The sequence below is a fragment of the Canis aureus genome, chromosome 15, assembly GCF_053574225.1.
Source record: "Canis aureus isolate CA01 chromosome 15, VMU_Caureus_v.1.0, whole genome shotgun sequence".
Classification (NCBI taxonomy): Eukaryota; Metazoa; Chordata; class Mammalia; order Carnivora; family Canidae; genus Canis; species Canis aureus.
In genome coordinates, this window is record NC_135625.1 from 62,924,248 (window position 1) to 62,950,642 (window position 26,395).

Genomic DNA, 26,395 nt, shown 5'->3' on the forward strand with positions numbered 1-26,395 from the left:
TCTTACTGGAACGCAGATTTTCTCTATCACTTTGCCCCTGTTACATACAGTAGGCATGACACTGTCACATAGAGAACTTAGCCTGTGTGATTTCTGTACCTGTTTTATTTATTCCTGTTCTCGGCAATTGGTCGTACCTGCTTTACCTGCCCAGGCTTCCCACCGCCTTTTCTTGTTAGTTTGTACATAGTTTCCTGTTTGGGAATAGTTCTTTTCCTACTTTTCTGACATTTTGTTTTCTCGGAAACCTAAAATCTTTCCAATAAATAATGGTCTCTTCCTCTTAACATTTCTTTCAACCTTAGGATCCTTAGCAACTCTGAGGGAAAAAGGAAATAGTGATAATCTGTTATCATTCTTACATTTTGACAATTTAGAGAATATCTGCAGAAACTTGCTGTGCTTTTTTTTTTTTTAAATAGAAGTTTATACATCAGAATGCATGAATGAGAAATGCAAAGTTAGAAACATATCCTGTGAAGTGCTTTGGACACTCTGACAGCTGCAATTTATCAACATAAATTACTGTGCTTAGCTGCAAAGCTTTTGTCACCAGGAGACAGGGCACTTCCTAAATTGCCCACTGCCCACTTTCACGATAATCTTGGTTTTTACCAGATATCCCAGGATAAAAGACACCTTGATGCATGAGAGATAGAAAAATTCAGAGGTTATGGACATCACTGGGAGCACCCACCTGCTCCTCTATCCATCTTTAGATTGGTCTTTTCCTGTCTACATGTGGCAATCGATTACTTAGGCCAGGAGAGGAAGCTTAGCAGGAAACAAGTCAGCCTGTCTGCTGCCTCCCTTTTTTTTTAATAATAAATTTATTTTTTATTGGTGTTCACTTTGCCAACATATAGAATAAAACCCAGTGCTCATCCCCTCAAGTGCCCCCCTCAGTGCCCGTCACCCAGTCACCCCACCCCCCGCCCTCCTCCCCTTCCACCACCCCTAGTTTGTTTCCCAGAGTTAGGAGTCTCTATGTTCTGTCTCCCTTTCTGATATTTCCCTCCCTTTCTTTTTAATCGAAGAAAAGACCTCATGGAATTCACTATGGCTTCCAGCAGCATCAGGTGGGGAGAGTCCCTTTATCACTAGCATCACACCAGCAAAGTGATTTTAAAATGCATACCTTTACCATGTGTCCCTAAAGGCATTATCATTTGCTAAATAAGTGTATTTATCACTTTCTAAATAAGTATATTTAAACTACTTTAGACAATTTAAGCACTATTTTTTCTCATTTTTAAAGAAAGTATCAATCTACCTTTTAGAGATATTTGAGATATGCTATCACACTAACGCAGTTTCATACATATTCAGAAAAATCCAGTTGGTGTTTTTTGGATACAGCTGAATTCCAGTGGACTTTTCTAATAAAGTTGGTGAGGTGAAACCTGGCCCTAAATCCACTTAACTCCAAAGCCTATGCTCTACTGTACCTTGAAGGAAACTCCTGCCCACATAATCCATTTCTAGAAAGCCAGTTTTAAGGTTGCTATCCATAATGCCAAATTTTGAAGCTCCTTTCCTCTAGGATTACAAGAACAGAAACTTCAGGCGCCTGGGTGGCTCTGTGGTTGAGCGTCTGCCTTTGGCTCAGGTTGTGAACCCGGGGTCCCGGGATTAAGTCTCTCATCGGGCTTCCTGCGGGTAACCTGCTTCTCCCTCTGCCTGTGTCTCTGCCTCTCTCTGTGTGTCTCTCATGAATAAATAAAATATTAAAAAAAAAAAAGAAGAGAAACTTCTGGTTTAGGAACTGTAAAACAGGCTTATTAAGAATCAATAATCTGCATATTTACAAAGCTTTCTGCCCTTATAACCTGTGCCACAGACCAAAGAGGGTTGTAGAGATAAGACCAGAGTTATTTACAGCCAATTTCTGAGGACTTTGGAATTTCATTAGCCATCAACAGATGTGCTGCGCTGCTGGCTTCAGTAGAGCAAGGTCAGCAGTAAGGGGCTGATACACAGGATTAAGAGCTGTCCCAAGATGTCCATGTCCAGAACCTATGAATATGCCTGCTACATGGCCAATGGGGAAAGAAGGCTGCAGCTGGAATTAAGTTTTCTAATCAGTTGACCTTAAAATAGATGACTGGATCATCTGGGTGAGCTCAGTGTCATCACCAGGGTCCCTTAAAAGTGTAAAAGAGAGGCAGAGGTGGTCGGACATTGTTGGCTTCAAAGACAGAAGAATGCCCAAAGCCACGAAGCACAGGTAGTGTATATTTTACCTTCACTTTAAAAAAATGTTTATTTTTAAATAACTATAGATTTAAGGAATGTTTGTAAAGAGGGGCACCTGGGTGGCTCAGTCAGTTGAATGTTCCACTCTTAGTTTCAGCTTAGGTCATGATGATCCAGCCCTGCAGCCTCGGGCTCCCTGCTCAGCAGATTGCTGCTTGTCCCTCTCCCTCCCCCTGCTTGTGCACACACTCTCTCAAATAAATAAAATCTTTTAAAAAAATGTTGTAAAGAAACAAACAAGGAATTTCCATGCACAGATAATTTTACTGGTAATATTTTTACCCCGATCTATAATGATAAAAATACTAGAATAACTTAATTTTAATTTTGTCTGTAGTAAAAAGTAGAGATTAAGGCCCTTGCTTCTCCGTCAAAAAAATTAAAAAGATCAAATACAGGTTGTGATAAGCGTGTGATATTTTATTACGTTGTCTTAGTAGGTTCAAGGATCTGTGTTGAAAAACCTGATTAATATATTTATCATCTCTTTATGTTTCTTTTAATCTGAGAAGATTCATGTTTCTATTTCACAAAGAGACATTTAACTTCCTCATCAGGTCATTCTCAAGTTATCTTTAAAACATAAGAGCTATGTTCTGCCTCTTAACCAAAGATAAGTCAAACATGTGCAGAATATAGAGGGCTATAGTATCAGTGGAGTACAAAGCCACATGGCTTCTTCCCTTTCCTGCAGAAATGCAAAGATCAAAATGCTAAGCTGGAATGCATGCTCAGATTTTTTAAAGGGACATAAAAATGTGCAGATGATGAACAAGATCTTACTTTTTTACTATGTATCAGCATAGTTGTGAGTATGTGTGTATAAGAATATTAGAAATAAAGTTCTTTAAACTGAAACTATGGTAATAACCCTTGATGGTTTTGACTCATTTTCTCTGCTCATTTATATTTTCTTAAAAGGTTTTCTTTTTTAATCCGTAATTGTGTTATTCACATGAACTAAATGACAACACTTTTCCTGTCTAATATGGAGTGATCTCCTTATCATCTGGGATGCAATGGCAGCCTTAAAGTTTGAGAGATTTTAATTGCATTTATTGGAAAATATTTTGCTATTTATTTAGCACTTGTCTTCTTTGCACTTTTATAGAGAGGGGCCCAAACGATCATGATTAGTTTCACATGTATTCAAAGAGTCTCCCAGTTAGATCACAAGTGCCAAGAACACAGCATTAGCATCTCCTGGGTTCTTGTTAGAAAAGTCAAATTCCTGACCTCCCCCTAGACCTACAGAATCAAAATCTGCATTTTAACAAGACACATGAAAGTGTAAGGACTACTGAGGTAGGCCAATACTTCAGAACCTAACCCCTCCTTTTCACGTGTCATTATTCTCTTCCTTCCCCATGTCCTCTCCTTCCTTCTTGAAACACAAGTTTCTTTTTAAATATTTATTTATTTATTTATTTATTTATTTATTTATTTATTCATTCATTCATTCATTCATTCATTCATTCATTCATTCATTCATTGAGAGAGAGAGAGAGAGAGGGGCAGAGACACAGGCAGAGGGAGAAGCAGGCTCCATGCAGGGAGCCGGATGTGGGACTTGATCCCGGGTCTTCAGGATCACACCCCAGGCTGCAGGCGGCACTAAACCCCTGCGCCACTGGGGCTGCCCGAAACACAAGTTTCTTTATTAAAAAAAGAAACAAAGAAAAACAAAAATAAAACCTTCTCACTAATCCAGTCACTGATATATCTCTTTTAGTGATCAAACTGCCTCATTCTGCTTTTTCTGGTTACCCCATTCGTGGAATGAATTCTATGCCCTTGCACCCTTTACCTTTAACTTATTTGTTTCCTTCTTAAAATTCTGAAATGACTGTACACAAAGAAAGCACATACACACTCAAAGATGGAGATAGTTAACCTGGCTAAGTTTAGATCAACTTGATAGCATCTGGAGTCCCTATGTTGACTGCAAAATGAATTATCTTAGCATTTGGTGCCTGAGGACTTTTGAGTGCCTCTCTTAAATGCCTCCATTTGAGATCACCTACGTATCTGTGTCCTGCATAATTGGACAGATTGGCTTACACCAGGCCAAGTGTACTGAATGCCTCCTACAATATTGTCCCAACCTTGAAAAATGGAAATTTTATATCTTTGCAGAAATAACCCTCAAGTATACACAAAGAGTTTGTGGCAATGAAACAAAATGAGACCCAACAGTTGAAGCTTATTTAGTTTACATGCTCTTCCTGAGGTGCCGGCCTCCTAAATCCTAGAACGCAAAGGCCCATCTATTGTCTAGTGTTAGAGAAATGAAAAAGCTGTCAACAGGAGCCCCAAGATTCATCACCATTAAGTGTTAAAGAAGCAACTCGTGCTATTAAGGAACCAAACCAAAACCAATTCTCTTCTTAATCTCAGTGATTTTCTTTTTTTCCTTCTTTTTTTATTGTGCCAAGGACACATAACATGAGATCTGCCCTCTTAATGACTTTTTAAGAGCTTGAAACACTGTTGTTAACTTTAGGCATGATGTCGCACAACACATCTCTAAAACTTATTCATCTTGCATAACTGAAACTTTATCCCCATCCACTGGCTTTTTATGCAAAGGTCTGAAGGTTGAGATGCTTTCAAATTTACTGGGTACCACAGTCCATTCACCTTCTAGATTTCGGACAATCTGCTCACTAGTGATTGGATGTTCTGTTATTCATCAGGTCTGCCCCTTATGAAGAAAAATGAAGAGCATAAAAGAAAAGAACCACAGTGAAAATGGGGGTGTACTGGAAGGTTAGTGTGCTCTTCTGCCCTCTTCAGATAGATCACTGAGCAGCTATACAATCTGTTTATCTGATGCACGCAGAAAGAAATGTTACGCTTCACCTTTGGAAATGGGCCATTACTCCTGTTGACAGATTATGAATTGTGGAATCTGGCCGGCACCTGGCCAGACAAGGGAGAGTTCATAAATCAGACTCAAAACAGAAATACCTGACTAAAATTCTTGAGTTCTCGGAAGGCTTGAAAAGGGAAATATAAGGACAGAAGCAGTTAAACCCACATGTGAATGTGCATATGTGAGATGATCTTCTAAAGACCTTTGTTGTTCAAGATCTACAAAGAAGTATTTTTTGCTGTTATTTTTTGGTTGGCCAAAAAATTCTGGTTCTCCATAAAATAGGTTGGGAGTAGGGAGTGCAGGTAGAGTTGGGATAAATATTTTGGTCTTGAACAGGAAATTAGCTTTGGTCACCATATGAAACGAGAAGTGATCAGTTCTCTCAACAAAAAGTCTGAAGAGTAGACAGTCAGGGTCAGTGTTTGTATATTCACAAATATTCTGGAAAACAAGCCCATAATTGTATGGATGTGGACTACAGCTACAAATTGGTAGATGATAGTAGGCAAATTGCTAAGTGGATGAGAATAAGCTAAAAGAAGAGTTCTAATAAAGTATATGAAAACAGAAAAATGTCAACAAAATAAAAGGATGCCATGAATGCCCTTGAAGAAAAATTAACTACTTGTAAGAAGATTGGCTCAGAATAGTATTTTGTGATGTAGGAATGAAACCCAAAAGTGGTTTTTAAAATAATTATCTGAAAGTATGCTCTACTGAGCCCCCAAAGCCTTGCAAATACTGTTAACCCTCTAGAAGGGTATGAGTAAGGCAAAAAAGGTAGTATTCCACGGCTGTGTGATCCATTCACAGTTCCTCCTACACTGCTGAGGCGCTCACGACCAAGGACTGTGAGGGAATGTTTGTCCACATGCCCTGCCTTTATTTCAGGCAGCAGCCATGAGGCCAGTAGCAATTCTTCAATACAGCATCGTAAGAGTTTGTACTTTCTTGTGAAGAGGGGGGAAAAAAGTGTAATATATAGAGCATTACTATGTCACTAGCATAATTTTTAAATCACTTTATTTTAAAAATCACCATTTATGGCAAGCTTTAGAATATAGTATATATCATAAAAAGTGATATTTTGGCTGTGATAAAGCACCATCTCTGAGATAACAGACTTCATTATCTAAAGACTTTTCAGAGTTCTGATAAATCAATAAATTATTTCCAGGTAGGAAATACTGCTACTTTTTCCTGTTCCTTATTAATATCAACAACTTCAATTTCTCAAGCTGAGTTTCTCCTGCTCTGGGGGAATGAACTTCTGTACAACCCTTCTAGTCTTTTGGTCCAATTATTACATTGAATAGAATTTTTGCACTAGAAACCAAAGTTTTCCTCAGGCACTAGGTACCAGACTTTAGGCCACATGAGGACTCCCTCTTCAAATGCTGCCTCTGCTTGCTCCTGGCAAGGGAATCCAGTGCCACTGGTAGGGAAGGAGATAGATGGCTTCGTCAGTAAGTGCTAAAAATACCTGATTCTTTTATGAAGACGATTCATTATAACTTTCTATTTTTTTCCCTACTTAAATTTTACCCTCAATCTCTGATTTCTCTAGTGTAAAACTTTGTAAGATGGGTGCATATGTGGCTTCCAATCCTTCTGTACCCCTGCACCCAGATCCAGACCTACATATGTCTGTATCCCAGTCACCACATGGCACAGATACACTGGTGGGTGACTGTGTCCAGCAGGAGAAGCTCCCGACGAATGCAGGCTTTCCCAGATGTTTGTTGAGGCAGCGAAACTGTTGTGTTCATTTTCTGACTCTTAGTTTAAAATGCTCTATTATCTTAATGTTAAAAAGAGAATCTATAGGGATCCCTGGGTGGCGCAGCGGTTTGGCGCCTGCCTTTGGCCCGGGGCGCGATCCTGGAGAGCCGGGATCGAATCCCACGTCGGGCTCCCGGTGCATGGAGCCTGCTTCTCCCTCTGCCTGTGTCTCTGCCTCTCTCTCTCTCTCTCTGTGACTATCATAAATAAATTTAAAAAAAAAAAAAAAAAAAAGAGAATCTATAGGTTTTCTTTGTCAAGATGTTTTCCTTGGGTCTAAGTTTTTTGTTTCTGTTTAATTGTTCTTTAGTAGGATCCTAGTGTCCTACCCTATTAGCAGCAACATTCATTTCAGTATAAAACACACCAAAACTTTAATTGCATGAGTCCACTTTAGGGTAAATGCCATTACCTATGTGAGGTGACTCACATGTACAACTTTTATGATTCATCACACCTGGTGCCCGTTTAAAGCCTTAGAAAATCAATTCCAGGCACCTTTATATCCAGTGTGTTGAAAAAGAATTATCAGTCTTGCCATGATTTTTCATTTTGATGTTATCTCACTATATCCTTCTAACATTTCTCCAAAGGAAATGTCTGTCAGACATGTATCTCAGAGAAATAGTCAATCAGTAATTAATCATTGGTGAATTGTCAGACCATCTATAAGCTAGCCAAAAACATTATAACCAATGTTTATCCTCAAATATCAATTTCTCTTCCTCAGAGAAATAATTCTATTTTAAGGTTTCTTATGGAAACCTGTCTTTGGGTTCAGGGCCTGATGTATAAAGTGTGTAAGGCCTTATGCCATGCACTATAAAGAAAACTCAAGATACATGAATTGTAGAAAGTGAAATAAGGTTAAACTCCTAAGAAGTTTAGTTAAATTCAATAATGGTTCAATGTAAATATATAAAGAAGGGTGGAAGTTAGTGTTTATTGAGGGAATTGAAGAGAGAATAATTGCTATAACATTTACTATATTGGAATTATGTAGAAAAATTGCATCTAGAAAGACAGAGAAGGGCTACATCTTGAAGGGAATCAGAACACACCACTCCAAATAGGCCACTTTGGTACATTGGCCATTTTGAGCAGGAGGCATGTAAGAAATAGCAGAGGCAGGAAGGGCTCTCTGACCTCCCCCTGTGTATCCAAAGCCAGACATACATTTCCCATGAGTCAGTGCCCTGGAGACAGGGAGTTGATGCCAAGCTGAATCTATATAAACAGACTAAATAAAATAAGCCTTTTTTCCATTCGTTCCCCCATATATTTCCTAGTCACTCTGCCACAATTTACTGCCCCTAGCCCAAATGCTTTTTTCCTTTATCTTGACAAGTCTCCACAATTTATTGTTATTTGTTAAAATGGTATACGAACTCAGGCCTATGGGTCTTTCTTTGGGTCTTTGTTTCTTATACATGAAGGCTTCCACGTGCACGTAAAAATATTAACATGAACTCAAACTTGTATGCTTTTCTCCTGTTCCTCTGTGTTCTGTCAGCTTGCGTCTCAGGCTCCTACCACAGAACCAAAGCGGGTAGAAGAAAAGTCTTCCCTCAAATGGAAGACTTCCTACCCAGGACTCAAATGGATGGGTAGCATTTGACTGAGAAGAAAGGAGGAAAGCATTTCGTACAGTCGCCATTTGTTAATTTCTCTAAATCTTAAAAAAGAGCCAAATCCTTTTCTTTTGAAGTGAGCTAATACAGTACTAATCCCCAAACCTCAAAAAACCTAGTTATTTAAGATAACTTCAAGACATAGAATATAATTAATGATAAATTTGATAAAAGATTATAAGAGATGTCAACTAAAAATTATGAAACATTGCTGAGAGAAATTAAGTCCTAAAGAAATGGAGAAATACACTGTGTTCTTGGGCCTGAAGAGTCAGTCTTGTTAAAAAGATCCAAGTTAGAGTATTTACATGACGTAATTCTAACTATAATGCTAGGATAACTAGGACACTCTAGTATTGGGATATAGTTAGTCATAGAGATCAGTGGAACAAACTGGTGAGTCCAGAAAAAGACCTATACATGTGGCAATAGATTTCAACAAAAATTTCAAGGCAATTTAATTGGGGAAAAAACTCAACAAATGGTGCTGGAAACATAGGGCAACCTTTGCAAAAATATGAACCTCAAACCTTAACTCATAATTTACAAAAATTAAATCAAGATGGATCATGAATCTAAATATAAGAGCAAAAGCTATGAAACTTATAGACAATGATATAAGAAAACATTTTAATGCCTTTGGGTTAGACAAAGATTTCTTACGTAAGACACACAAAAAAACATGACTTCTAAAATTCATTAAAATTTCATTAAAATTAGATTTCATTAAAATTAGAAACTTTTGTTCTTCAAAAGAAACCGTTAAGGAATTGACAAGGTGGACATAGACTGGGGACAGTTTTTGCAAAAGAGATATCCAAAAAAAGGACTCCTATCTAGAATGAATACATATATATACGTGTGTGTGTGTGTGTGTATATCTATATATGTATATCTATATATGTATATTTATATATGTAACATATATACACACACACAAAGGCTCACTAATATTATATATGTGTGTGGTTGTTTTTTTTTTTTTTTTTGGATCCAATCTTTTTATTGTCTGGGTACCCTCCCTGGAACCCTCCCTACTTCAAACCTACAGAAAAACTCCAAGCCTGGGAGTGTTCTCTGAGGGGAGGTAGAGTGTGGGGAAACCTCTGTGCTCTGCTCTCTGGCCTGGGCAGTGCCAACAGGGAGGGCGTATGGGGATGGGAGGCTGATAACTCCACCTATAGAGGATATGGCACTGGCTGGGATGTGTGGGGGAGGAGGTGCCTGCTGCCAGCTCTCCTGGGACCTGTCGGGGGTGGTCTCCAGCAGTGGGTGCCCAGTTTTAGGCCTGGTACAGTGCATGCCCTTCTCCTGCCGGTGGCCATTGCTCCTGTCAGGCTGCTTACTGCAAGGCCCCATCCTCAATGTCTGTGTCCTGGCTGTGCTCCAGTTCTTCCTCACTGTGCGTCAGCAGCCCCTCCTCATACACACACACACACACACACACACACACACAAAGCTCACTAATATCAAGACCAACAATCCAATAAAAAAAAAATAGGCAAAGACTTGAATCATGGTTTTAACAACTGTGGTATTTCTAGACATTTTGGGTTAGATAATAATCTCTCTGTGGAAGGCTGTCTGGTGCACTGCAGGATTTTAGCCTCTCCTATCTTATCCAACAGATGTCAGTAGGATCCCTAATAGTGACAACCTAAAAGGTCTTAAGACATTGCCACTGGTCCCATGGGAAGCAAAACTGCCCCAGGTGAGAACCACTGATTTCAATTAACACTTTACCAAGCAAGATATACGGATAACAAATAAACCCATAGAACCTATGATAATCATAAAAACTACTGAAAACAATGTATTTGATAAAGTCATATAATGTACAGATATTAAGACAGAAAATATGAAAGAACGAAAGGTAAGATTTTACTCTCAACTGCAACAAAAAAAGTTTCATACATAAGCTTGAAAAGAAATGTACTGAATTTATATGAGAGAAGCTGTAAAATTTTACTGAACGAGCGTGAAAGAAGGTATAAATAAACAGATACGTGCCTGGAGAACAAATTAAAAGTACGAAAAATTCCCCTAATCTTAGTTATAAACTCAATGAAATTGCAATAAAAGTACGATTTCCTTTTAGGAACAAAATAAAGCAATTCTGAAGCTCACTGAAAGCATAAATAGAATACCAAGGAAAGTATGTACAGAAAAAAGCTATCCTTATCAAAAACAGTACAGGGATAAGAAAAATGCACAGAAAAATCACAGAGATCAATCATCTGTACTTGGATATTGTATGTTTGATAAAGGCAGTGTTTTCAATTGGTAAAAACACATGATGAGCTGATGAATGAGCTGTAAGCAAATCAGCCAGCAATTTGGAGGACAAAGTGGCATCAGTTCCCTACCTACATTACTTCTTACCCTCAAATGAATTTCAAATGATCCACATCAAAAGTTGAAATGAGAACAAAAACTAAGAGAGAAAAAAAAAGAAAATACTTGGGTAGTTTTAGACTTTTGACAAGAGGAAAGGATATCTAAGACCCAGAAGACTACTAAATCTGAGTGCATAAAAATTACACATATTTAGCTAATTTATATATATCTAAATGAATACATCTCACAAACATGCTGTTCAGTAATAAAAGTTGGAATATTACATAAAACTTGCTCTTATTTACAAAAGACATCTTAAGTACAGAAGGCAGCATGATATATTGTGTGTAGAAACACATGTAGACATTCAAAAATACATAGAAAGTTTTAGAAGGATGTAGAACATTTTATCACTCAGGAAGATATGTGAGGTTCGGAGTGGTAGTCTGGAAGACTAGCTTCTTGTAATGTTTTAAATGTTTTATTTCAAGTAAAAAAAAAAAAAGAAACAAAAACATAAAGAACTATGAATCCTAGATGATAGAAATGTGAAGGAGAATTATATTATTTTTCTACATTTGTGCATTTCAAAAAAAATTCTTAAAGATTCAAAACTTTCCGGGGTAAAATAAATAAGTATGTATGTGCACCATGTCAGAAGACAAACTACAAATAAATGTGCAATACATATAAGCTCAATAAGCCTAAGAGAAAAAAGTCCTTTCATGCAACTGAGAAGATGAACAATCCAGCAGAGAACGAACAGGCAATTAAAAAACTTTACAAAGGCTATAATTAGAAGAAAAGATGCTCTGTTTCCCTATTAAGTAAGTAATAATTTCACAACTAATTAAAATTACAATTTTTTCCCACTAGATTGGCAAAGAAAATTCATTTTGCAAGTATGTGAATATATACACACATGTGTATACATATATACACACACGTGTAAATGTGTGTGTGTGTGTGTATGTATATGTATATATATCCCACGATCCAGCCATCTTACTTCTATTGACTACTCATATAAATATACTTACAGGGGTTTTGGCTACAACATTGTAATAAAAAAAGATAGACATAATCCACATATATATCAAACAGGAGTTGGCTTAATATGTCCTAGTAGCTCTAAACATCATGATGCTATGTGTGCATTAAACAAATATGTTGGCTCTATATTTATAAAGTAGGGCAGTATATTTAAGAATATATAGCATGTTTGCAGTAATAAAACCAATAGAGTGTATTTATTTTGAATGTTTTCTGGCTAAAAATATACATATAGACATGCAAGAAGCTCAAGGGATTCTAGGTAGAATGTAATCAGACCCACAATGAAACCCATCATAATCAAAATGAGGAGAGACAATGCCCAAAGAAAAATCTTAGAAGCTGCAAGAGAGAAATGACCTTTCACAATGGATCATAAATACACACACATAGTAGCAAAGACATAAAGTTCTAGAAAGATAAATACCAAATTTTTGGAAGCAATTACCTATGGCAGATCGGGATGGAACTACATTTTCCATGTTTCATTACTTTGACAACATAGGTTTTTGCAAAGAGGAAATTTTTTTAATGTTGATTTTAAATTTTATTTATTTTGGAGGATCTCATAATCAAAGACACGGATGTTAAATGGTATGGGAAACTGAAGAGAATTTCTGAAGATTTTAAAGGTGGAAGAAGGTAGTAAGGCAGTATGTGATTCTTCAGGTGATGCACTGTAATATGTTATTCTGGATAGAGATTTTGTGTAATTACTAATGGTCTAAATTAATGCAGTGCTGCTTTAAGTTCTTGACTGCCCTTCTAAGTATAAGTAACTGTAGAAATAAAAAAAAAATCTGTACTTTTCTACCTGAATACAGTATTTGAAATATTTATATATATGCAAAGTAGGTCATATTTCATCCAAGTTGTCATCAATTCATCCGATTTTTGACATGATATATAATTTTTAATGATGTGCAAAAATATTCTGAGTACTCTATCCAAAATCATCTAAGTATTAATAAGACCAAAAGTTATAATGACACACTAAATATAACCAAAACTTAGGGCAATATTTTCTCCCTTTCTATCACAAAATAGATAACTTTCACTCACAAAAACACAGTGTAGGCAGCAAATGAGAATTTTCTGTGGCATCTTCTGAGAAGTAGTACCACTGCCAACCTCAACAAATTCCCCAGACATTTTAAAATGAGCAATTTAGTTGCTAGCTCCAAAATAAATCATTTTATTTATGCAAAGGCTAAGACAGTCTTAGATATATGGTAGAATGTTTGCCTCCTTTCTCTCCATGCCGGAGACTGAGTATCTGACAGTCATCCCAGCTAATCCATTTCAAAGTCCAAGATCAGATTCATTCCCAGTATCTGTCACCTCTAGGGGAGTGCTCTGAGTGCACTTTCAGTCCATTCTACTCCAAGTGCATTCAGTAGAGGACACTGGAATTATTCCACTAGTGAGAGTCTCTTAATTTACTAAGAAATATGCTCTATTTCCCACTAAATATATAAACTGAGTTTGTACTGCAGATTTCTTATATGGTTTGCCTTCTGTGAGGCTGAGGACTGCCTTGGTAGTTGGCATTTAAAGAATAACAACCCAAGAGTATGCATTCAACTAAGGAAATGGGAGATTTGGGGTGGCTCATGAAGGAATAATTTGACACCATCCACAATTTGGTAATGTTAGGGAGAATGTACTTTGTCACCTTACTAGGAGAAAGTCTGTAGAACTGTTCAAAATCTGGGCCCATATACAGGTGACACTTTGTTTTGTGCTGCATTTCTGTGATATAAACAGTATTTTGGAAAGGCTGGAAACTAAGAAAAATTAACCATAATCCTATTACTCTAATTAAATATATTTTCCCACGTTCAATCTTTATGCATGTATGTGATTTTTTTGTTTAGCATAGTCCAATCATAGCATGTGTAATTTTATATTGGTTTTACGTTTTTCTCCCAAATGAAAAATGGGTTTCTCAATGAGCAACTTTTGTCTTCATCATGATAGCGTAGCTATTTCAAGAGGGACGGAAAGAGAAATATTTAAAAATCTAATCAGATGTTTATAAATCTAGTATTCTGTTCTTTTTGGGATATTTTGGACTCTTAGCAGGTGTAGATCTACATTTCCTTCCAGATTCTGCTCTCAACAAATATCTCTGGGTCTACTCCATAGTGCCATATTCTTGCTGGAATGAATACAGCTTCAAATGTATCTAGTAGATGCTTACACAACACTTTTTTCATTTAATCTCTGCTTTGCTTGTCCTTTTATATTTCTGATTTTACTTTTTTGTGCTATTTGTGTTTTTGATGGCCCACTTAAAAAAAATTTATTTGGGGGGGGTATGGGAGAGGAAGACGGAGAAAGAAAAAGAGAATCTCCAGCAGACTCCCCATTGAGCACTGAGCCTCATGCAGCACTAGTTGCAGGTCTTGATCTCATGGCCCTGAGATCATGACCTGAGCCAAAATCAAGAATGGATGCTCAACCAACTGAGCCACTCAGGTGCCCCATCTGATAGTTCATTTCCTAGTTTTTTCTTGCTATTTTTAAGAAACAGCTTTGTGGGGCACCTGGGTGGCTCAGTGGCTGAGTGTTTGCCTTTGGTTCAGGTTGTGATCCCAGGGTCCTGGGATCAAGTTCCACACTGGGCTCCCTGCAGGGAGCCTGCTTTTCTCTGCCTGTCTCTGCCTCTCTCTCTGTATGGCTGTCATGAATAAATAAATAAAATCTTAAAAAAATAATCAGCTTTGTGACTACTTAACAATTTTGTCATTTTTAATTTTTCCTTTTTCTTTCATTTGACTTCCTTAGCTACACTGCATTATTTTCTTTGTAGCTTCTTGAATTAAAAATGGATTAATTACCCCACTTTTAAACATTTTAAGTTAATTTATTTATTTGATTTTAGTTCTTATTTTTGGTTTGAAGTTACAATTCATGCAACATACATTCTTACAAAAAATGTCTCCATCCTCTAGATTGAAAATTCTGGATCGGACCACACCTTTATTAATTTCTGAATCCTTTACAGTTCTCAGAGCTGTGTATAAAGACTGGATTCAAAATATATGTGTTAACTGACTTGAACTGAAATGTCAGTATGAGTGAATCTCCGGTGGCAGAGTTTGGAAAATAATTGATAACCCGGTGGTGCTAAATTTGGGACAGGAGTCCCCGTGGCCTGCCTAGAAGCACCAAACCCCAGTGACTACAGCCCTCCAGAGTGTGCACCTGCTATTTCTGTCTGTACTTGGCATGGACTACTCAGACACACACACCTTGGTCAATAAGAAATCAAGCCCACAGTTCCTTCTCTTTGGCCACCTTGACATCACTACCAATCAATCTAGAGGCAGTTCCACTTTGGAATAAGATTTTAATTGCCCCAACTTGCTTCTCCTAGATCAATGTGATAGCTGAAAACAGCAATAAAAGAATCTGGACAAGTTTAAAATTCAAAGGAACACACACTTGAAAAAGAACTGCATCCAAGATAACTGCATTTCTTCCTTTTCCTGTTTTACTCAAGCCTCTTGTTATCTCTGCATCCTTCCCAAAGTCACTCTTCATTTCCTTTAAATTGGAAGTTAGTCTTCCTAAATATCCTTTGATAGACCTACTTTTGAATTCTTTAAAACCATCTTGGAAATTAGGCTGTAGTCACTGGATTGTTATTCCTGAGCTGGGCTCAGGTAGACAGAGACTTTACAAAATTGTAAAAAGTGACTATAAGGGTCTATTGGCTCACCTGTCCCACCTGCAATAAATAAAGCACTGCCATCAGATTCCTGAAGGGGATAGGGATGTGGAGGAAACCTGGGTAGGTTTGTTTTTGAGGAAAAATTATTATATTCTTTTAATCAAGGCACTGATGATTAGAAGCTACTTTATTAAGTAATATACTGTGCTCCTAGCTGCAAGCAGAAAATCACAGCTACATACAAACCTGGTGCTGGACAGGGGATGCCCGTGCTCAATGGAGCTGAATAGGTCACTGGAACAGAACTACAGGAATGAAAGGCATGGTCCTTGGTATCTGGGAGAAGTTTTACAAATTCTAAGAAGAGTGTCCATGACCTAGGGAAAGGAAGAGCTCTCCCTTATCTCTCTCTCTCTCTTTTTAGTATTACGTGAGGAGAACTCTCTGAAAGGTGTTAAACATGGTCTCCATGACCACTGCTCTCCATCCCAATTAGTTTTCAAGATTCTTTTTGGAGAATTTCTCACAATAGATTAAACCACACTGTTTTCTGAAATAGGCATCAAACCAGTCAAGTTTTGCATATTCTTTTATGAAGTAATTATGATAATAAACTAAAACAAAAATTAAAGACATAAAAAGGGTGGTAGTGAGGTTAACAAAAAGAGACCAAGGTAGCAGGTGTATGAAAAAATAGAGATATGTAGATGGATTCCTCACTCCACATTTTAAGTGGTTTTACTAGCAACAAATAGAGAAGATAGAAAATGTTCTTTATTTCTAGAACCTAATTAGGTTGTGAATTTTGCTCCAGTAGCTGTGAAACAAAGATCGGAAAGAAATGGAGCAATATGGAGATCCATCCAGCATGATATATACACATATCTGATGGAGACTAAACAAATTCAAATCCAGGTAAATGAACATTTTTTCTTAGTAAGTGTTGAAACAAAATAGCACTTGGTTTCCAATTCATTTATATATTTTGGGTTTATTATTCTTCCCAAATTCAATTTCTAAGCTCTGCAGAGTAGTGTGGTCTGGTTACCCGCCAGTGCACACAAACCCCGCCCCTGGGTGAAAACTGCTGACCAAGTTTCATCTCCTTTGTCTGTTTCATATTCCACCAGAACTGATGTTTTGATTCAAGCAACAAGAGAAACCTGCTCTCAGTCGTTTCTTCATATTTTAATTAAAGGGGAGGGGGGAGGCAAATAAGCAGGGAAAAAAGTGTGAGCAGACATCTGACAGAGACTGAGGTTTCTGAGTAATGAATGCATGACTTAAACTAGCCATTCAGATTATGTCAAATGGGTCAATTTCCTCCTTCCTATCTTTTCTTTACTTTTATAAAACATACTGAAAGCCATGAATCTAATTCAGGTTAACAGGGCTTTATCTGGCTCTCGTGGTTTGGAGAATCATGACTTTTCTACCTTCATCCTGTGCACACAGTAACTCTGTATGAATCCTTTTCTCTTTCTTTCTTTTCTTTCTTAATTCACAGTGCTTCCTAAAACAACCTCCTCTCATTCTACGGTGGTAGACCTCATATGGAACACAATACAGACCCCTGCGTTTCTGCATCTGCACTGTCACAAGTCTGGTCAAAGTTGTTTGACGGTGAGTTATGTCATGTGTGAATTCTAGCAGAGTTTAAGATAGGGGGTGGATTTAGAAATAAGTGGCACAAAGTGGCATAATGAAGGCTGTGACCTGTAGGACAATAATGCTGAGCCAATTTGTAAGTTCAATTCAGCAACTACTCAATAGTCTTTCACACTTTTTGTCTTGACCCAGGTCCTTAGGAAAAGTACCAACTCTTCTTAGATCTGTAAGAGAAGTGAGGTCAGAGGACAAAGTGCTGCCCCCAAACTGAGACCAGCAGGTGAGTGCAGAGAATCACATCTTAGCCAGAGCAGAAAGCCCTGAACCAGAACCTCCATGGAACCAGTGCAGGATAAAAAAATCTCAACTACAGTAGATGAACTGCTGGAGGCTTGGTGGGCTCAGGCCTGAGGGATAAGTACTCTAAGGAGACCCAGTCATGGGGAATCTCCACATTTTTGCGGGTTTTACCTCAAGGAGCTTGACTAGATTCCCACGGTAAGTATCAGAGCAAAGTTCCCCCATGCTTCTGGCTGGGGAAAAGGAAAAGGAACATTCTGGAATACAGCTGGGCGCTGTGTCTTCTCTTCAACAAGGCTGGCCCTCAGGGGGAACTGTATTTAACAGGGTCTATAATGCTGGGATTTTATCAGAGCCCAGGTGCCCTGGAGGGAAGGGAGATACCCAGCAACAGCCCACCTCAGCCATCCCCTCCCATCAAAGTGGGGAGATGGGGAGACATCTGAGAGGTGGGTGTGGAGTCCACAGTCCAGAGGCTCAGGCTCACTGACAGACCTAATCACAGGACCACAGGACACTATCTCTTCCCATACCTCCCCACCACCCTACAGGCCTATATACAGCAGCTCTTTTCACCTCAGTGCATCATGTCCAGCTATCAAGAAAAAAAACAAAAAAGACAAGGCAAAAAACAAACAAAAAAAAAACAATTTGAAGAGACAAAGCAAGAATCAGAAGCAGGCTCAGATGTGGTAGGGGTGCAGGAATTTGAGACACCTTTGATTAATATTCTAAGAATTCTAATGAGTAAGTCAACAGCATGCAAGAACAGATGGGCAGTGTCAGCAGAGAGATGAAAATTCTAAGAAAGTACTACTGGAAATCAAAACACAGTAGCAGCAGTGATGGACATCTTTGGTGGGCTTATTGCTAGAAATCAGAGCTGAAGAGAAAGTCCTGTAGGAAGGCCGAGGAGACAGCACTTCTTCCACCTTACCCACAGTGGAAGCCAAAGTCTCACAGTCCCTGCAGGGCCATATGGGGGCCAGAGGAGGAGGTAAGAATCTACCAACTTCTAGATAGAAACAGAAACTACAGATTTCCTTATGATTCTTTCCAAACTGCTTCTACCCACTAAAAAGAGAAATGTCCCGGCTTAAGAAAAATTAGGAAGTGTTTAGGAGACAAGGACAGCTGAGTGCATGGCTTCCTTTGGATTTTCACTCAGATCAAAGTCCTATTCTAATGAGGAGGTACTGGTCAATACTTTAAAAAAGCACCACCAACAACAAAAGAAAAAGCTAGGTAAATACGGAGTTTACCTGGCTCCAACCAAGTTCTTGTCCCAAGTAATTATTAAAGTTATTTGCTTTTTGTCTTACATCTCTGGGTCTGATTTTTCACTGGGATTCTGACTTCTTTCTCTATTTTGTCATTTTAGTTTAGATGTCTTCTTGCAAGTTCTGCCAAACTCTTTGTGGAACAGTGGACAGAAAAAAAGAAAAAAAAAAGAGAGAGAGAGAGAAATAATAGGACTCTCATGTTAGAAAATCTGGAAATGGAGGGTTCTTCAAGGTCCTATAAACTGCACCAGGCAGATGTGACAAGAGCCTGGTCCTCAGGCTCCAGGACGTTTTCTGCTCTGGCTGTTCTTCCCAAGCCCTGTTTCCTTCCTTCTGCTCAGGATGATGGGCTCCCAGATATGGGGAACCAGCAGGGAAAACAGTGCTGAATAGGAATATGCAGCAGGTCCTCAGTGAGCCTCATTTCATAAATTGGTTTCTTGGCAATCTACATTCTAATTTTTCATCAGTTCATGGTTGTACTCTTGACAGCCTCACTTCAGCTAGAATCTCCAGGGATTGGACAACAGTTCAGAAAGATGGGCCAAATAGATAGGATTCATTCTTTGGATTTAGAAAGGAAAAAGCAAGAAATCTTGGATATGTTTATGAAACTTCTGATGTACCATTTGCATGTCAGTAGGCTTATTTAATTCCTCCTCATGCTTTTGTGTTTCCCACCCCAATATATACGTTGCTTGTGTTTTTGCTTCAGGAAGTCAAATATACTCAATAAAAATGACCAAGATATGTCTGTCTACCCTCAAGCACACACACCCACACCTTTATAGAGATGCCAAGAATTACCATTTTATCTAAATAGCATTAGATGATTTATTAAATATGTTCTAAAACTCAGGAAATGCTGTACTAAATAAATAAATACATGTGTATGTGTATTTACCATTATTATTTAATGTAGGTCAGGCTGCCTGGCTTTCCTGCACCGGGTACTTTTAACTGAGCCATCAGCACTGCAGTACTGGCTAGATTTTCTAAGTCCCCATGCTGAGGCTAGACTCCTCTCTTGGCCCTCTCACTCTCACGGTGATCTGACACACGAAACCATGAAACTGGGGACACACAGAGGCCAGAGAAAACTGCCCCAGCCGTCCCAGGACATGCCACAGCTGCTGCCCTGCCCGACACCCCCCCCGCCCCCCGCCCCCTCCCAGCCTGCAACCACTGCCAAGAAAACAAACTAGAGCCTACATTTCGACTAATCATCCTCCAGTTACAGGCAACACTTCTGGGAGGCCAGAGGCTGCTTCCACGGGTGCAGCATGAAACACACACAAAGCCATCATCAATCATTCATCAGTTACAATTACCATTTGCATCCATTTATCTAATCAGAGCCTGTAGCGACTACCACCCGTGAGCAGTTCAAAGTCAGCAACCACAGAGACATTCGGGCGATGAGCACAGGCCGCCTCTGCCTGCGCCTGCTCATGTGGCGGGGACACGACCAGTACGCGCTGTCCCCCCGCGGCATGCGTTTGAGGACAGTGCAGAAATCACTGCACTGAGAGGACAGGGGTCATCCCACGCCCCACGTCCTCAGACCTGCAAAGGAACACGTCTGTGGCATCGGATAACTGGGACTGGGATTTTAAGGATATTCTCTTTTTATCCCTAGAACCACACAAAGTGCATACACGAAGATGCGAGGTTCCTTACATGTCCATTCAGGTTCCCTGGCTCCTCTCCACCACTGCACCCCCTCTCCTCCTCACGTTTCCTTACCGGTTCCCTGCCCGCCCCACCCCCATCCCAGGCTTCATCTACGTGGTTTCTACATCAGGTTCTTTCCAGGATCACAATCGGCCTTGAAGTTTCTGGTATTCACTTCATCCATGCCATCCTTTGGGGGAGCACCATAAATAATACTAGAAGCACTGACGACGCTTCTTTTTTCCCTCTATTTTGGAAATGTCTCCATGCCTCTCTTGTCACAATCGTGTGTTTGTGTGTATGTGTGTGTGTTTTAACTCAGTATCATACATCATTGTTCAGACATATATGAATTGATTTCTGTTCACTTCTTGCTACATCATTAATGTGCTTCTATCCTTCTGACTGTACATAGCAAAGGATCTTAAACTCTCAAACTTCTGTTCTGTAAAACACAATTTCTTTTAGTAAGAAAAGAAATATTTAAATAATATAACACCCAGATGATAGCAAAGTGATGTTACTAAAGGATAAAATCCTAACTCACCTACTTCTGGACTTGCTACTGGATGATGTTAACGTAACTATAAAAACTTGGTGGGGAATTACATTACACTGAGCCTTTGCAATTTTACGATTTTAAACCAAACCCTCTAGACTGAGGGATGAGGTAGGTAGGTGTGTGTGTGTGTGTGTGTGTGTGTGTGTGTGGAGATGGAGTGCAGAGGAGGCACAGAATGTATTAACTGTCAAGCTATCCCAAATGGATCTAACTGAATTTCTCTTGTTATTCAGCTAAAAGGATTAGTTGCTGTTTGCATCTTGGATAAAAACTGTGCTCAAGGAACTGGAAGCCTTGGTCAGGGCTGAATAGTGCTATTTTCAGGTCCATATTCCCACCCCTTCCCCATCCCACACAGAAGTCTATTCCTACCAATGAAGGAGGCTGAACCATTGTACTCCTCAGTTCTCTTCTCTAGGAGGCAGCTCCAGAGTTGCCTTCACCGGGGTCTATGACAGGCCTATCTTTAGCTTCAACACTAGGATAATTAGGTTTCAGGGTATTTTAAGAAGAAGGAGGAAAGGTGGGTTGCTCAGTTGCCACCATGCTCATTCCTGCTTCCACATGTACTTATATATTCTTCCTCCTGTCACGAGTGTTCATATTCTCCTTTCTTATCTCCCTTTATCTCTTTTTTTTCTTTTTTTTTTTTTTAAATCTATTCCTCTTACCTAACTTTTAAGGCCCAGCTTAACTCAAGCCTGAACTGTGAGGCCTGTCCAGAGCATGACATGATTTCTCCTGTATGTATTTCTTATAGTATGTTTTCTGGAACACATAACAGAATTTCCTATATCCTGCATTCTTTTTTTTTCTTAAAAAGATTTTATTTATTCATGAGAGGCAGAGAGAGAGAGAGAGAGAGCGAGGCAGAGACACAGGCAGAGGGAGAAGCAGGCTCCATGCAGGGAGCCTGATGTGGGACTTGATCCCAGGACACAGGATCACACCCTGGGCCAAGGCAGGCGTTAATCTGCTGAGCCACCCAGTGATCCCCTAGCCTGCATTATTTTTTCTTTTTTTTTTTTAATTTTATTTATTTATTCATAGAGACGCACAGAGAGAGAGGTAGAGACACAGGCAGAAGGACAGCGAGCTCCATGCAGGGAGCCCGACGTGGGACTCGATCCTGGGTCTCCAGGACCACGCCCCGGGCTGCAGGCGGCGCTAAACCGCTGCGACACTGGGGCTGCCCTCTAGCCTGCATTCTTTTTTTTTTTTTTTTTTAAATTTTTATTTATTTATGATAGTCACACAGAGAGAGAGAGAGAGAGAGAGAGAGAGGCAGAGACGTAGGCAGAGGGAGAAGCATGCTCCATGCACCGGGAGCCGACGTGGGATTCGATCCCGGGTCTCCAGGATCGTGCCCTGGGCCAAAGGCAGGCGCCAAACCGCTGCGCCACCCAGGGATCCCTCTAGCCTGCATTCTTGATGTACATACAAGATCACATATCTTCTGAGGGGCTACAGTGTTCTTGAGATCACAAATCAGTGCTGTGCGAGTTATATGCTTATAAAAATGAATGACATTTAAATGGATGTTTCTCAGAACTTGAATTTTTAAAAATTACTTATTTGGGAGGAAAAGACAATCTCTTATGTCTTAAATGCTTAGAAGTTGGATGTTTTTAGATTTATGAGAAAAAAATGAAACAAATAATAGTAAAGCCAATTAGGATAGAGCTCTGATATGTGTAAGATCCAACCCGAATGGATTTTACTGTTGTACATTAAAAATAATTTTCTTAAGAAACATGTTTTCAAACTTTAAAATACTTTCATACTAGAATCCATTTTAACATATTTTAAGTAATAAAAATAGGTTAATTCATTTATCAGCACTTAAGACTATCTAAAAGAGTAATGGGATTTATGGCACATCAAACCTATAATGTGTGTGAGTGCGCGCACGCGCGCATACACATTTCCTAGAGGTAACATACAAAATTAAGTATGCACAAAAACTTGAAAAAATACCCTTTGTTCACATATTTTGAGATGTGACATTAGAGTGACTTATTCATGAGAATTTCCTAATACATTAGTAAGCACGCTGCAGGATATTTTGGAAAAGTAATGAAGGCTTAGTAATGCTAAATTTTTCTCCAGTTTTCTTTTCCAAGAAATAAATGAGGTGAGATTTTCTTTTCAGTTCAAGACTAGCTCTTTGTATCCATAATCTCATTTATCACTTCATCCTACATATTTGTATAGCTGCTGCTTCTTTGTGGAATCTGCTCCAGCTCCTCTACTAGAGCCCAAGTCCTCTGGAGACAGATCCAGGATTTTCCCATCTGTTTACAAGGCCGACCAGCAGAGTGCCCTGTGTAGAGTACGTGCACATGAGGAGAAGGAACGGGAGTCTGCCAGACAGACCCGGGGGACAAGTGGGAAAGGAAGGAGAAGGCAAGTGAATGATGACCTGGTTAGCAACTGCTGTCTGTGAAGACTGTGCTCCAACGCTAGCTGGGCGCTCAGCCAACGTCTCATTCATTGGCATGGCTGTCTTTGCTCCAAATCTCTACCCTATATTTACAGAAAGCCCCCTGGCTACCAGGCAGATAAGGCCATTAAACAGAAATATGGTACGGTAAGTTCTGGATTGTAGTGAGAGATAGGGGTAAGGAGTACAAGAAGGCTTTTTTTTTTTTTTAATGAGGAATTAGTCCAAAAGAGCAAGGACAGATGGAAGTATAGGAAGACAGGGAGGTGGGAACAAGCTGGGAGGAACAGGGAACTGTTTCTAAACAAAGTGGGGCCAGGCCATAAAGGCTCCTGAGCTGGTTACTGAGCTTGGACTTCATCTCACATGCACACAAAGGAGACACATCAGATGTTTCAGGGGAGTGACAGGATAGTTTGGATAGTTTGATCTGGCAGTTTTGTGAGGGACACACTGGAAGGGATAGAATTGAAGGCTGAGAGACAATCAGTAGATGGGATGAGAGATGAGGAACTCAGTTCAGACAGGAGTATTAGAATTGGACGTGAGGGGAAGATTCAAAAAATACTTTGGAGGTGTAATGACACCTCTGTGAGTCATCTTTTACAAATGTAGATCATTTGTCAGGACCACTCCCTGATTAAAGCCCTTAGATGGGTTCCTACTGACCTCAGAACAGAATGTACACACCCCCCCATGGCTGACAAGGCTTCACTGGTGCTTCCCTTTTGATCTCATAGCCATGCCCCATTCAACCACTCTCCCCATCCCAGGCCCCTCTTCTGGCTTTCCAATACACCAAGCCCTCTCCCTTCCACTCTGTCCAGAATTCTTTCCCCTCAGCTTTCTGCATTCCAACTTCTTTCTCAGTCTTTACATCTCACCTCTTCAAAAGGACCTTCCATGGAAACCTAAGCTAGTATGACCTTCCTCAATTACTCTATTTTTAATTTGCTCATCTCCTCCATGCCATTTATCATGGTATCTACTTATCTTGATTGTTTGTCATACTTGTATTTTACCTGTTCATTATATTATGACCCCCTCCCCAAATGTGTCATGGGAGCCCTTGAATTCTTGGGATTTAATTTATCCTTGACAGTATGGCATAGTGGTGCTTGGTATATGGACACCCTCTCCCCAAAAAGACTATATAAATGAATATATATGAATAACTGATAAGTACATGAGTGTATATAATATTCAGAAAATGAGTCAAAGGAAGATATCTAGAGATAGAGCCAGAATCTGCACCTAAGACCATCTGCTTGCAAATTCCGCTTTTGCCACTATCCAAAGTACTCCGGTTTTGTTTTAAACAACTCATTCATTCATTCATACAATAAGGCTAGTGCTATTGGGTAGATAATGTCACAGCATACAGACATTGTCCTCAAAGCAAAACCAAATCTAAAAATGAGTATAAACATGTTTAAGTGGCCTGAGAGATACTTACATGCTATGGAAGCATATATCTATCTATAAATCTATTATCAAAAAAGAAAACCCCGTCTTTTTTTTATTCTTGCATGGTTAATCTGTTCACCTTAAAGATACGATCTTTCCCATTTATTCCTTAAAAAAATGCTGAAGAAAAGAGGATGGCAGAGAAATAACCTTAAGGCTAAGGACTTAACTATTTTTGTAATATGCTAAAACATATTAATATACTGTACAGCATTTTAGCATTTTAGCACACAAATTAACAATGGCATTTCCTAAATAAAATTAAAATTAAAAATCAGTCTTACAAAAGCTTAGATTTGTCCTTTGCTTCCTTTTAAAATTAACAACATTTATATTCTACATTTTGTAAATATATATAAAATTGCTAACAATACTTTTAATGTTTTAAGGGAATCTTTATTTACATATGTCTATATTCAAAATTTTAAGAGGTAGTACACTATACCATAAGCTATTTACCATAAGCTAAATAATAACGGATCAATTCATTTTTTCTGTATTTTCCTTATAACAAAGAAAGGAAAATACATTTTATCCTTCTACATTTTATCAGAAACAGCTTCCTATCAGGAAGTAATTTTGCAGGGGGGATAATATTAAAGAAGCATTTTTATTTTAGATTCAATTCGATTACCACCTCTTTTCCATGCCAGAAGTTCAGAAATTTTAGTGTGCTTCCGGATCACCTGAATTTTTTACAAAATGACAACTGCCAGGTCCCAACCTACACGGTCTGGGGCCCAGATATGTACATTTTAAAAGTATGGGGGATTTAGGGAGTTTTAAATGTTTTACATTTCTAGTAATCTATCAAAAACAAAACAAAAACAATATTTAGGGGAAATGTCTAAATTATATAGTACCTTACAGCTTACTGTGCTTTGCTATTCATTATTTCATTTGCTTTTCATAACAGACTGATGGGAAGAATATTGGATCCTATTTGAAACAGAAGGACCTAAGACTCAAAACAGATAAATGACTTTCCACGTTTGGTATTTGGTCCTCTTCCTAGCAAAGTACAGTGCTACTGATGCCTTCACACACAAGTGTCTGGCTACCTGCTTTTGTGCAAGCATTGTTCTAGGTTCTTAAGAAAAATCAGCAAATAAGGTATGTTCTTCTGGCAGGAAGAGATGGATATAAGCAGTAGACATAATAAATCAATCAATCATGAGACTGATATTAAGTCCCATGCAATCTATCCAAAGTAACCAAAGTTAAAATACTACATCTTACAGAGATTATTCAAATGGACTTTTGAAACAAAAGGGTGCTCCAGTTAATTAGACAAACAAAACAAACAAACAAAAACAAAAAACAAGAAGCCCCCAAAACTCAATACACTCCATTCCCTGAGGAATATGATAGAGACTTAAGCAGGATAACAGCATTTTGCAAACATATAACCTTTTCTTTATGTAGTAACAAAGTCCTCCTGT

At 38.8% G+C, this 26,395-nt stretch overlaps 1 protein-coding gene and 1 long non-coding RNA gene across 3 annotated transcripts in view; one reads left to right on the top strand and one right to left on the bottom strand.

Annotated features, from left to right (window-relative positions):
* The window catches only part of TPK1 (thiamin pyrophosphokinase 1), a 325,016-nt gene that overhangs the window by 31,162 nt on the left and 267,459 nt on the right, over positions 1 to 26,395 (bottom strand). The gene's annotated exons all lie outside the window — the stretch shown is intronic.
* On the top strand, positions 16,434 to 19,687 carry LOC144284085 (uncharacterized). The gene is made up of 4 exons (XR_013352527.1): positions 16,434 to 16,531; positions 17,124 to 17,239; positions 17,417 to 17,504; positions 18,906 to 19,687. It is a non-coding gene; the product is annotated as an uncharacterized LOC144284085 (long non-coding RNA).